This window comes from Molossus molossus, unplaced genomic scaffold, assembly GCF_014108415.1.
Source record: "Molossus molossus isolate mMolMol1 unplaced genomic scaffold, mMolMol1.p scaffold_m16_p_1, whole genome shotgun sequence".
Lineage (NCBI taxonomy): Eukaryota > Metazoa > Chordata > Mammalia > Chiroptera > Molossidae > Molossus > Molossus molossus.
This window is the reverse complement of record NW_023425344.1, coordinates 8,579,239-8,591,051: the sequence shown is the minus strand read 5'-3', so window position 1 is coordinate 8,591,051 and position 11,813 is coordinate 8,579,239.

Genomic DNA, 11,813 nt, shown 5'->3' with positions numbered 1-11,813 from the left:
GCCGTCGGACTTCTTGAAGTTAAGTGCTTTTCTAATCGATTTGTAGGAGCCATTTGGACATTAATGATATCTTCATTTTACACTTTTATGGCAAACACTTTATGAGGTTGTTTCATTTTAATTTTGCACATGGTGACAATTGGAATAAGCATGTATTCACACCCTTTATAAGTCTGCTTTGCGATCTTCCCGAGAGTTACTAAGACACTCATCCCCAGATCGCTTCGTTGTTTTACCTCAATGTCGCGCTTGGGTATCGGGGAGGAGCTGAGGTGGGGGAGCAGGGGCTGGAGCCGGCATACAAGGAAAGAAGTACCAGTGACTCAGCCTGTGTCACTCCTGGGACCTGGTATGAGGCTTGTGTTTGTTTGGTTTGATTAAGGCACAGTCACTGCTGTCTCCTCGTCCCCTATCGGTTCTCTCCTGGGTTATCACAACTACCTCCCAGTTTTGTTTTCTCACCTCCTGGCTTTCTCCGACTGCAGTCTCCTCTGTACATCGAAGACAAGGTCATCTTTCCAAAACAAAAATCTGATTTTTTAACTTTCCGGTTAAAACCCTTCCCCTCAGCTTTAGGTGTAAGCTCGGAGCATGGCCTCGGGATGGCAGCTTCTGGTCTCGCTCGCCCGCTCCGGTCTCCACCTCCGCCCTCTCGAGTCTCTCACTCTCCGGTGGCCACATCGCTTTGGGCTCGGCCCATGGTGTTCCCTCTGCTTGGAATCATTTTCTTTAGTCTCTTGCACTCGCACCAGGCAGCATCTACTCCAGAAAGCAACTCCTTTACCCACACTCTGCTCTATGTCCCCTTCTTTCTCTCTGTGGCACCCTACGCAGAATTGGATCTTAAAACGACTGTTAGCTGGACATTTGACTACGTGCATGTACCTCCCATTAGATCTTAAATGTCTCAACGCCAAGGACTCTAATTATATTCCCAGTGCCCACCATAGCCCCAACATGCCTTAGATGCCTAATATTATGGGACTCCCCCAAATTGCCATCCGCTTCATGCTTATCAGAAGCCCCATGATCACCATCTTCTTATTGAACTCCAATCCATTGCTGCATCTCCTTTTGTGAAATAAGCATGTAAGCCCCTGCCGTGCCTTCCGCCCTGGCAAAGGACAACTGAAGGCAGTAAGGAATGTAAATGATTTTGTAAACTGTGTGGCATTTGTATGTATACAGGTGTGCATGTGCATGTAGTTATTATTACTAGTATAATTACTGTTACAGAAATATGGCATTAAATGACAGAGTCACAGAATCTTAGAATGTTAGGGGCACATGTGACCTTGACTTAATGAGAAAACTGGTTGGCAAACTGTGTTCCCAGGTGGCCCGGGTTCCTTAGGGATGTTTCAAGGGCCACTTCCATTTCTACAGGGGGAAGCATCTCGGACAGGGTTTCCAGACCCCATTTCAGCATCTGTCAAACACCACTGCTAATCATTTTTTATGTTGACGTTCATATACAGCTTTTGTTTCAACAGATATTTGAAAACTGCCAACAGCCTTCATTCCCTGTGTCACAAATGAAGAAGTTGGAGCCCAGAATAGTCAGCAAACTTGCCCAAGATCACACAGCTTGTCAGCATCACAGCGGGGTCAGTGTTCCTTCTTCTACTACACACCGCTGCCTTAGAAAAGTCCCTCTTCCCAGTCCCAGGACATTTTCCATTCACGATTTCCCCATGGAATAGTTGGCCGCCCCAGATCCGCTGCTAGCCTCGTTGAGCAGTGTGTGTTCTGCTCAGTCAGTGCCAATTTTCAGCTGTACTTTTATCTTTCAAAGCAACGCTGAGCTCATTCCCAACACTTGTCATGCCATCATCCACACTTTCAAAGAGTCTCTGTCCTTCTCAGATATTCCACACACATTTCGGCTAGGCCACCGGGCTGTAAAATTCACTCCCTAACAAGGGAGTCACGACTAGCCATCTCCTCCAGTTTGGTGGCTTGTTAATCAACACATTTTTATGAATTGCTCAATAAGAGCTTGAATCTAAACGATGATCAGATTTCCCTTTACAGTGCTGTGGAATTGCTGGAGCTTGGTTTGACGGATGCATAGGAAACCTGCCACTATTTGGGAATGAGAGCAATGAATCAACACTGGCTGAGCATCTCTGAGGAACCACACCTTTTGTGGTGTCGGGGCCACGGTGGGTATTTCATACTGTCACTGCCCACCAGGAGCTGGTGGCCAAGTGGAGCAAAACACACATATAAACACTGACAATTCAGGGCAAAGCATGCAATTAAAATGTACAAAGTGAGAGTATGAATCATTTCCTCTGGGTGTTGTCAAGAAATCTTGGCAATGAAGATGACAACGGAGCAGATTTTTAAACATTAATATTTATATTAGGGGGCACAGGGTAGAAAGGTCTTTTATGTATAGGAAATGGCATTCCAAAGATATACTAATTGTTTATTCAGTCACCTTTTTAAAAAATACCTTCCTATGTACCAGGAATTGGGTTTGCAACCAGAAACAAAAGGTTGGTTCTCACTGTCGTGGCAACATGAGAAAAATAAGTCAGCAGTTAAAATTATGTGCAAGTACTACAGAAAAGGGAAGAAAAGGAATTTGAATTAAATATATATATATATATATATATATATATATATATATATATATATATATATAAAAGTGTTGGAATACCATGACAGGTGAGACACTAGAGAAGAGGTCCGTGGTCGGAGGATGGGGAGGCCTTGCCTCCCACAGTGAGATCTGTGGACTCCATCCTGATGACAAGGAGGTCCCCGTGAAGTCTTCTGAGCTGAAGAACTACACTTTTTTTTGTCAAGAAACAGATCTAAAATATCATGGGCAGTACACAAAGGACTGTGACGTCCAGAAGTAAAACCAGTCATGGCAGATGACGTGTTGGGGCGGTTGATCTGGGGCGACGGGTCTTGGACGGGCAGAACGCCACGTGAAGACGACGGTGTGTGTGTGTAAACACAGGCATTGTGTTCCTGAGTCAAGCAGTTGAGAGTCGGATTTTGGGTCGGTCATTTATTCACTCAACAGCTCTTTGCTGAGTGTGCACTCTATGCAAGCTGCTCTTCTGGGCTGATAGTATAGAAAGTTTAAGATGCTGTCTGTATTCTGGAGGAACTTTGGTTTATCTGAGAAGATAAACAAGAGCTCAGCTAACAGTGAGCATTCAGCTAACGCATATTATTTGTGGTATTTTATGGTGACTTTTCATTAGTTCTCACAAGAACCACAAAGCTGGTGCTATTATTACTCTATGACTGTCATGCTTCTACAATATTAAAGGGTGAGTATTAAACACCTACTTAGTGGGGATGTTGTGATCCTCATGAAATAAAAATGGTTCTGCTTTGATACCAAATTCCAGACTCTCACCCACCACCTGAGACTGCCTTCCAAATAGTCATGGCACCGATGATGGAAGGGTTAAAAAGATGCATACATAAAGTGCATTGGGAACTAAACAAAAAGGGGGGAGAAAAGTACTGTCAGGATCTCAGAGGTTGGTTTTTGGTTGGACTCCAATGTTTGAGAGAAGGTAGAGTGATTTCTGAGCCTGAAAAAAGATGGCATGCTACAAAATGTCAATCCAAAGCAAATAGCATCTCCTCTAACCAGATTGTTGGCCTTCCCAAACCTTCAAGGACCAGGACAAGAAAGGATAGTCAGGAGTTTTCAAAGAGATTGCCCTGGACAATGAGAAGTCAGTCACACTTCGACCTTCAATTACAAGGCAAGGCAGAAAGTAAATGACAGTCTTAGATTTGAAATATCACACACACTCACAAAAAAACCCCTACAAAATCAGCAATACCACACACACCAAAAAATTAATAGAAAACTCGGGCACTTAAAGTCACCAGGTGTCAAATTTCAAGTCCTATAAACTTCACACAGGGAAGCTTTCTAGTAATGAATTCCATAAACTCTTAACTTGGTGGGACTTCTCTCCACTCTGCTCCTCCCACCTTGTTAAACTCAAGGTTGGAGTTTTACAGGATTCGCAGTAAATGTGAGCCCTCCTGGCACTGCTGGTATCCTCCGAAAAGATTTGGTCGTCATTATTTCACAGCTAATAGACGAAGGCTGTCAGGAGAGAGAGAGAGAGGGAAGGACTTGATTTACTGCTGTCCTTGTTCCCCAAGTCTCCTTCACAGTCTGTTTTAGGATGCTCCTCAGACAGCCTCGAAACACCTGCCAAGCACTCTACTTCAGGGCAAAACGTAGTTGGTTTTATGTGCTGCTGGATCAATGGCCTATTTCTCCAGACTGTAAAGTGGATTCAGAGTGTGCTGGAAACTTAAGACAGAAAAAATAAGAAGCTTATTTGATGGTGGTTGCATAAAAATCAACACCTGCTACTTAGATTTTTTTTTTTTTTTTAATGCCTGGTTAAGGGAAAATGTCAAGGGTTTTTCAAATTTGCATCAATTTAAATAAAACATTTGTTATAGAGTTTGCAACAAATCAAAACACTTTGGGGAAAGTTAGAACAGATTTTTTTTCCCTTCCTGCAGAGATTGGCATAAGAGCAAATCCTCAGAGATATTAATCTGAAGTAATCTTTCGAGAATTGCCCAGGCTCGTATTTGCCAATTAAACTCATGTTCCAGAAGATAAAGCATGTGCTGAATGAGAATATATAATTTGGTAGATAAGGGAATCTCTTCCCTTTATAAATATTTTATCGGGAACTAAAACCATGCAAGCTTAGCTTCCCCATAAAGCCATGAGTATAAGGAAAAGTGATCTTCTAACTTGTTGTTCAGGGGAAATAATTTTAATTGAGAATTCATGTTCCATAATATGTTTTCCAGTAAAGAGAATGCTATGTATCTGTAAAGAAAACAATTTTCTGAAAACTGAACAAAATAGTTGAAATGAATTTTATATGAAAAGTTAAATTAGAAAATAAATGTAACATGTTCTACTTCTTTCTCTAAATGATAAATTGAACCTGAAAATTTTCAAGTACCTCCAATTGCTATTAGTTTGATAATTAGGATTGAAGTAGATTTTTGTGGTCTTGAATCCTCTAAGATAAACATCACGGTGTGTGGGAAAGAGTTCCATGAGAAGATTTTGTACTTCTAGCCTTTATGAAGTTAAATAATGAAGATAGCATTAAAATGGGTACTTGTATAAATAAGGTAGATTTGTAAGGAATAATGAGATTTTTTCAAGATGTATATGAGTCATTTAGTCTATCTCTATCTCAAAATAAACTAAATTTAGCTGTCTCATCTTAGGTCATTAAATTTGCCTGTTAATCAGTCCTACTAACTAATTATCTGAGAGCAATGAATGTGAATGTGTTGACTCTTAAATTAAGTTACACATCAAAATGAGTAATAAATCAACCTAGAAGGTGTTTCAAACTTGTTGGTGGGCTACCTGGTTATTCATTCTCTTTTTTTCTTTTTTTAACTTTTTTTCCCTTTATGATTTTAGAGAAGTAAGAGGGAGAGAGAGAAACATCAATGATGAGAGAGAACATTGATTGGCCGCCTCCTGCATGCCCCCCACTGGGGATTGGGCCCACAACCTGGGCATGTGCCCTGACTGGGAATCGAACTGGCGACTTCTTGGTGCATGGGTTGACGCTCAACCACTTAGCCACACTGGCGTAGCTGGTTATCCATTCTTAAGGAGACAAGGATTTAATGAAGTCCTCTGAAACCACATCTGAATCACTGAGGACTTAGAGAGGCTAAATGCTCAGTCTTGGGGCCAGAGAGCCTTTATGGAAAGAAGATGGCAGGGACAGAAGGGATTGTTTCACCAGTATAGTATCCAGATCTGTGACTCTTCCTCACCCCTGGTTTTTGTTTTTTGCTTCTTTATTGATTTTAGAGAAAGAGGAAGGGAGAGGGAGAAAGAGATAGAAACATCGATGAAAGAGAACATAGATTGGCTACCTCCTGCACGCCCTCCACTGGGAATCGGGCCCAACCTGGACATGTGCCCTGACTGGGAATTGAACTGGCGACTTCTTGGTGCATAGGTCGACACTCAACCACTGAGCCACACCAACCAGGCTCTTTCTCGCCCTTGAAAGGATAGAAACAAAGGTTCCAGGAAGAATGGTCAGCAGCCTAGGACCACTCTGTCCTGGGCCAGAGGGGGAGCCCCCTCCCATCCTGAATGATCACATCATCTAGCACTGAGACATCGAGTTCCTGCCATGTGCCAGGCTCTCTGGTGAGGGCAATCTTCATGCTCACAAAGATCCCGTGAGGCAGGCGTTTTCACTACTTCCATTAGAAATGAGAAAACCGAGACACACGGGGTGAAGCAATTTCTCCTGGTGCGCTGCAGAGCAGGGGTGTCACCACAGGTAGGACGACTTCACAGCCCTCACTTTTAATCACCACACCCTGCAGGCTTTCTAGTTTCTACTATGACATGGATTGAGGTTTGGAGCAACATCTCCGAAGGCTATAATCAAGAGTGGCTTATTATTATTTTTTTTCTGTTTTCAAGAAGTTTAGTCTATTGTCAGTATAGGCAGAATTCACAGTTATGTGAAATATTAGATTCACAGAATACACAGCATCTAATCTGTCTTTCATGACAACAATTTTTGAATATCGGAAAGAGCCACTTTTTACCTTTAGCTTTTGCTCTGGTTCTAAAGCAAATTCGCTTCCTTGAGACCTGGTTTTCCTGCTCACCGCGGTGTGGGCCCTCGGTGTGCCTCCGGCTCCTCTAGCCGGTCTGGTTATGCCTTCTGTTGGTTTTCTGCCCTCCACCTGGCTGAGAGCGCATCTTACTGCTCTCTCCGTCCATCCCAGCACCCAGTATGATGCCTGGCCCAGTGAGTTTGTTTTAAATCCTCACCCAAGAATATTTTCCATTTATCTTCAGATAGAGTAGGAGGAAGAGAGAAATAGGGAGAGGAACATTGATGTGAGAGACACCCATTGACTGCCTCCTGCATGACTCTAACCAGGGCCAGGGACTGAACTGCAACTGAGGTACATGCCCTTGACCAGAATCGAACCCAGGACTCTTTGGTCTGCAGGCCGATGCTCTAACCACTGAGCAGGACCGGCCAGGGCTGGCCCAATGAGTTTAAAACTGAGAGAGCCTTAGTTTCAACTTCCCTTATGAGGATGATATTTGCACTAACTCTCTCTGAGGGATGTCATGAAATTTGGGTGACATAAGGCACGAGAAAGTGTTTGAAATTAAAATGTGGTGCGAGACTGGAGATCCTTTCTCTTGGGTTATCTTATGCATTTGACTTGTCTGAGGGAGTCACATCCAAGGGCAACGATGATTGGGAAATTTTCCCCAAATCATTTCAAAAGCTGGACCACTCCATCCTTTACCCCAGTAACTCCTGATCCTGGTTATTAGAGAGAAGAGATGACGTTTGGCGTCAGAGACCTGGATGAGGCAGCATTTCTAAACCAGAAGAAACACAGTTTTCAAAGCTCTTAATTTGAGCCCGGCCAGTGTGGCTCAGTGGTTGAGCATCGACCCATGCACCAAGAGGTTACTGGTTCGATTCCCAGTCAGGGCACATGCCAGGTTATGGGCCAAATCCCCCAGTGGGGGGCATGCAGGAGGTGGCCAATCGATGTTCTCTCTCATCAATGTTTCTGTCTCTCTCTCCCTCTCCCTTTCTCTCTCTCTAAAATCAATAAAGAAGAAGAAGAAGAAACAAACCTCTCAATTTGAAGGCAGATGCTCCAGCTGTAACCAGAGTGGGAAACACTTGCACAAGGCTCCCCCTTAGGCACTTTTTGTACAGTCTCACCAAAGCCCCATCATTATGTGAGGCAAGTGTCCCAACTTTGCACATAAAGGGCAAAGAGGCTTAGAGAGGTTCACGCTCAGTCAAAGCCACGCATTTAAGAGGTAGGCAAATAAAGATTAAATTTATATTGGATGGAATTTTTTAAAAGTTTATGCAATATACAGATGATGTATTATAGAATCATAAACTTGAAATCTATAAAATTTTATTAACCAATGTCACCCCAATAAATTTAATAAAATAAAAATGGTAACTATTTAAAAGGTTTTAATATTTTAAAAAATATTTTTAAATATTTTTTTTACCCCCCACCTCACTCTCTCCTCCTACAAAGCCCAAAGGTGTTGTGAGAAGGTTCAAGAAGCACACAATGCTGTGTTTATGCAGAGGTTAAAATTATTATACCTGCAAGTGATAAAAACCCAATTCAAATTAGCTTATGAGTACTGTATATGTACTCATATACAGCGGAGTACCCTACAGAACAGTTAGGCTGTGGAAGGGACATGGGGACAGTAGATAAAATACCATCTAAGGGATAGAAACTTACACACAATTAGAGCTGCTTCTTTGGCTGCTAGATCTACTTTCTCTGGTCTCCTGGCCAGCTTCATTCTCCTTCACCCCAGACAGGACCGCAGACAGCTTCCAAAGACGAAGAGCTTCCTGATGCAATGGAATAACGTGGAACTCAGAGTCTTAGATTCGAAACCGCCAAGAAGGACCCTAGGTGGCCTGCTACCGTCCCATATCTCCCCTGAACCAGCAACCCAAAGCCAAGGCAAGAGAACAAGAGAGGACTTTCCACAGTGTAGCAGGACACATGACTTGCCACTAGCCACATAGCTCCTCCTTCGGTACCCAAGGGCACTAGAATTGAATCAGGCTGGGAGAGGGAACAGGAGGCACATTGGGGAAGACATGATTTTCAGATGCAGAGCAGTTCAAAGTCCCATATGCCTCATGGATCTTTTTTTTTTTTTTTTTCCTATAAATATCTTTTCTACCAAAAATTGGTGGCTTTTGACAACCTGGCTTCACTAGCATTTTTGTTTGGCTAGTCATGTAAATATGAGAGACGTATTTCTACTTAATGTCATGAAATTAGCATTTCATCAAGGCTCACCTGGTTTGAGCTCACTGAGAAAAAGTTAAGTGGGAGACACAGGTAGAATTGTCAGAATGATCTAGTTGTCATGTTTTATTGAAGACTGGAAATTTCCAAATTTATGACATCTCATTTAGCTACATAAATTCTACCAAAAAAAAAGCTCCCCCAGGGATATCTCCAAATGCTATTTTCAAGGATTATTTTCATGGAATACATGTAGATTTCAGACCTGCTGAATTAGGATATTTATAAGTGATCTCTGCCTTGGCCAGTTTTGCTCAGTGGTTAGAGTATCAGCCAGTGGACCAATGAGTCATGGGTTCAATTCTGGTCAAGGGCACGTACCTCGGTTGTGGTTCGTCTCTGGGCTGGTTGGGGTTGTGCGGGAGGCAGCCACTCGATGTGTCCCTTTCACATTGATGTTTCTCTCTCCCTCCCACTCTATCTGAACAACAACAACAACAACAAAATGGATAAATGTCCTCGGGTGAGGATCAAATAAAATAAGTAATCTCTGGAGCCTGGATACAATAAGCTGCTTCAATGACTTTTATGAACAACAGAGTGTAGCAGCCCCTGGTCTGATGCAGTCAGGACTCCGGACACGAGCTTGGGACTTCCACCTCCCCTGGGGATGGCGGACGGTGACAGCCTTTCTTCAGAGAAGCTTCAGTAAGGTGTCAAGATGCCTACAATTACTAAGAACCTTGTTCTTAGTAATTTCACGCCTGGGAACCTCATCTAAGAAAATATTACAAGATATAAAACAAATAAAGCTTTAAGTAGAGATAATAGTCATTACTTAATATTACGAACATAGAAAATAGAATTCTTAAGATGAGAATAGTTATATGAAATTGGATTAATATACTTCAATGTAATATTTTTCAGACATTAAAATGGTTGTGCAGAGTAGAGAGTAATTTCACAAAATGCTTAAATTATGATGTTAAATGAGAAAAAAAAACATACAAGTATAATTATAGTTATGTTTACCAAAGTTACAAAATAACATTATATCTGGGAAAAGACTAGAAAGAAACACATTTAAATGATAATGGTGAATCATTGGATTATGAACAAACTTTTCCTTCTCCAATTTACTTTTTAAATGCTCTATAATAAACAGATTATAGTTATAATAAAAACTAAATAAACATTTTAATGCTGGAAAAAAATTTGACACAAAAATGCAACAGCATGGATGAACACTGAGGATATCATGCTGAGCAAAACCAGTCAGACAGAAAAAGTCAAGAACCATATGATTTCACTCACCTGTGGGATATAAAACTGAAAGCAACAAATAAACAAACAAAAACTCATAGACACAGACAACACTATGGTCATTCCCAGAGAGAAGGGAGTTTGGTGGATAGTGAGGGTTACCAGGGGTCGAATGTACGGTGACGGAAGATTTCACTTTGCGTGGTGGGCACACAATGCAATGTATAGATAATGCATCATAGAATTGTACCCTTGAACCCTGTATAATTTTATTAACCAGTGTCACCCCAATAAATTTAATTAAAAAAAATTCCACTTCCTCTCTGCCTTTGGATGTGTGAATGTTGTAGGGCAATAACCCCGTTCACTGGCTTCTGTCGTAAGGCCTTCATCTTCTACTTGATTTCCTGTGTCCAGCTGCCTCAGTACTTTTTCTAACTCTCCCTCAAGCCTGCAGTCCTGGCTCAGCATCTTGAGACATGACGCTGGGAGTCTCCGACACATACTTGCATATGTCCCTCACAGCCACCGTCTTCATGCTGGTATCTCTACCCACACGGTTCACAGCTTTGTCCTACACACGACCGTCTCAGTCCTCGTAGGAACAACAGACATTCATGCAGCTCATTTCGATGGAAGGGATGCTGGAGAAATAAGGCAAAGGCCTGGAAGGAGTGTTGTTAGTTGTTTCTTTTGCTACATCTCTCAAAGTATATCCTTGGAGGTTATTTTTACTCTGAATTTTCACCTTTCAGAATACTACAGTGCCCCTTTAAAATAGTAGATTCCTTTCTTGAGATATATTTGACATACCATATTGTGTCGGTTTAAGGTGTTCGACAGACTGTATTGATTTTATATATTTATAGATTAAGAATAAATAGCAGTTAGGATAATTAAAAAATTCTATCAACTCTTCTCTCTTCAAACCATGAAAATGTTAGAAAAAATAAAAACAGGAATAAAATCCCATCTTCAATAATACAAGAGGATGGGTGGTTAGCCAAACAAATTACAAAATATAAATAAAAAAAAGAGTCAGAAATAAAGTATTTTAAAATGGAGACAATGAACGTGTGTTCAAATTTATGGATAGATGTAAATAAAGTTCTCTCAATAATCACGCTGGTGTGGGAAGACCCCTCCACCGATCCTTTAGTGAACACACGATGACAGGTCATCAGGGGTTCAAATGGCTAGAAGAGATTCTATCCTTACAAAGACCTCGGCGCAGCTGGGGACATGGATCAGAAGGAAGAACCATAAAGCCATGCAACTTTATTTATTTATTTAAAAAAATTTTTTTTCTCTTTAATAATTTTAGCGAGAGAGGAAGTGAGAGGGAAGAGAGAAACATCGATGAGAAAGACCATAGATTGGCTGCCTCCTGCACGCCCCTCACTGGGGATTTGGCCCACAACCTGGGCATGGATCCTCACTGGGAATCGAACCGGTGACCTCTTGGTGCATGGGTCGACACTCAACCAGTGAGTCACACCGCCTGGACCATGCAACTTTATTAGCAATGATATTACTGCAGCAGCCATGGAAGGGGTGATCTGGAAGAGGAAGGAGAAGCAGATAACACAGAGAAGCTGAGACTTCCAGATCTTGACTGTAAGCACACTCAAACCAGGGGAATGCACTCCCTCAGGACAGAGGACATTGACTGGAGAATGACGGAGACCAATCGCAAGGTT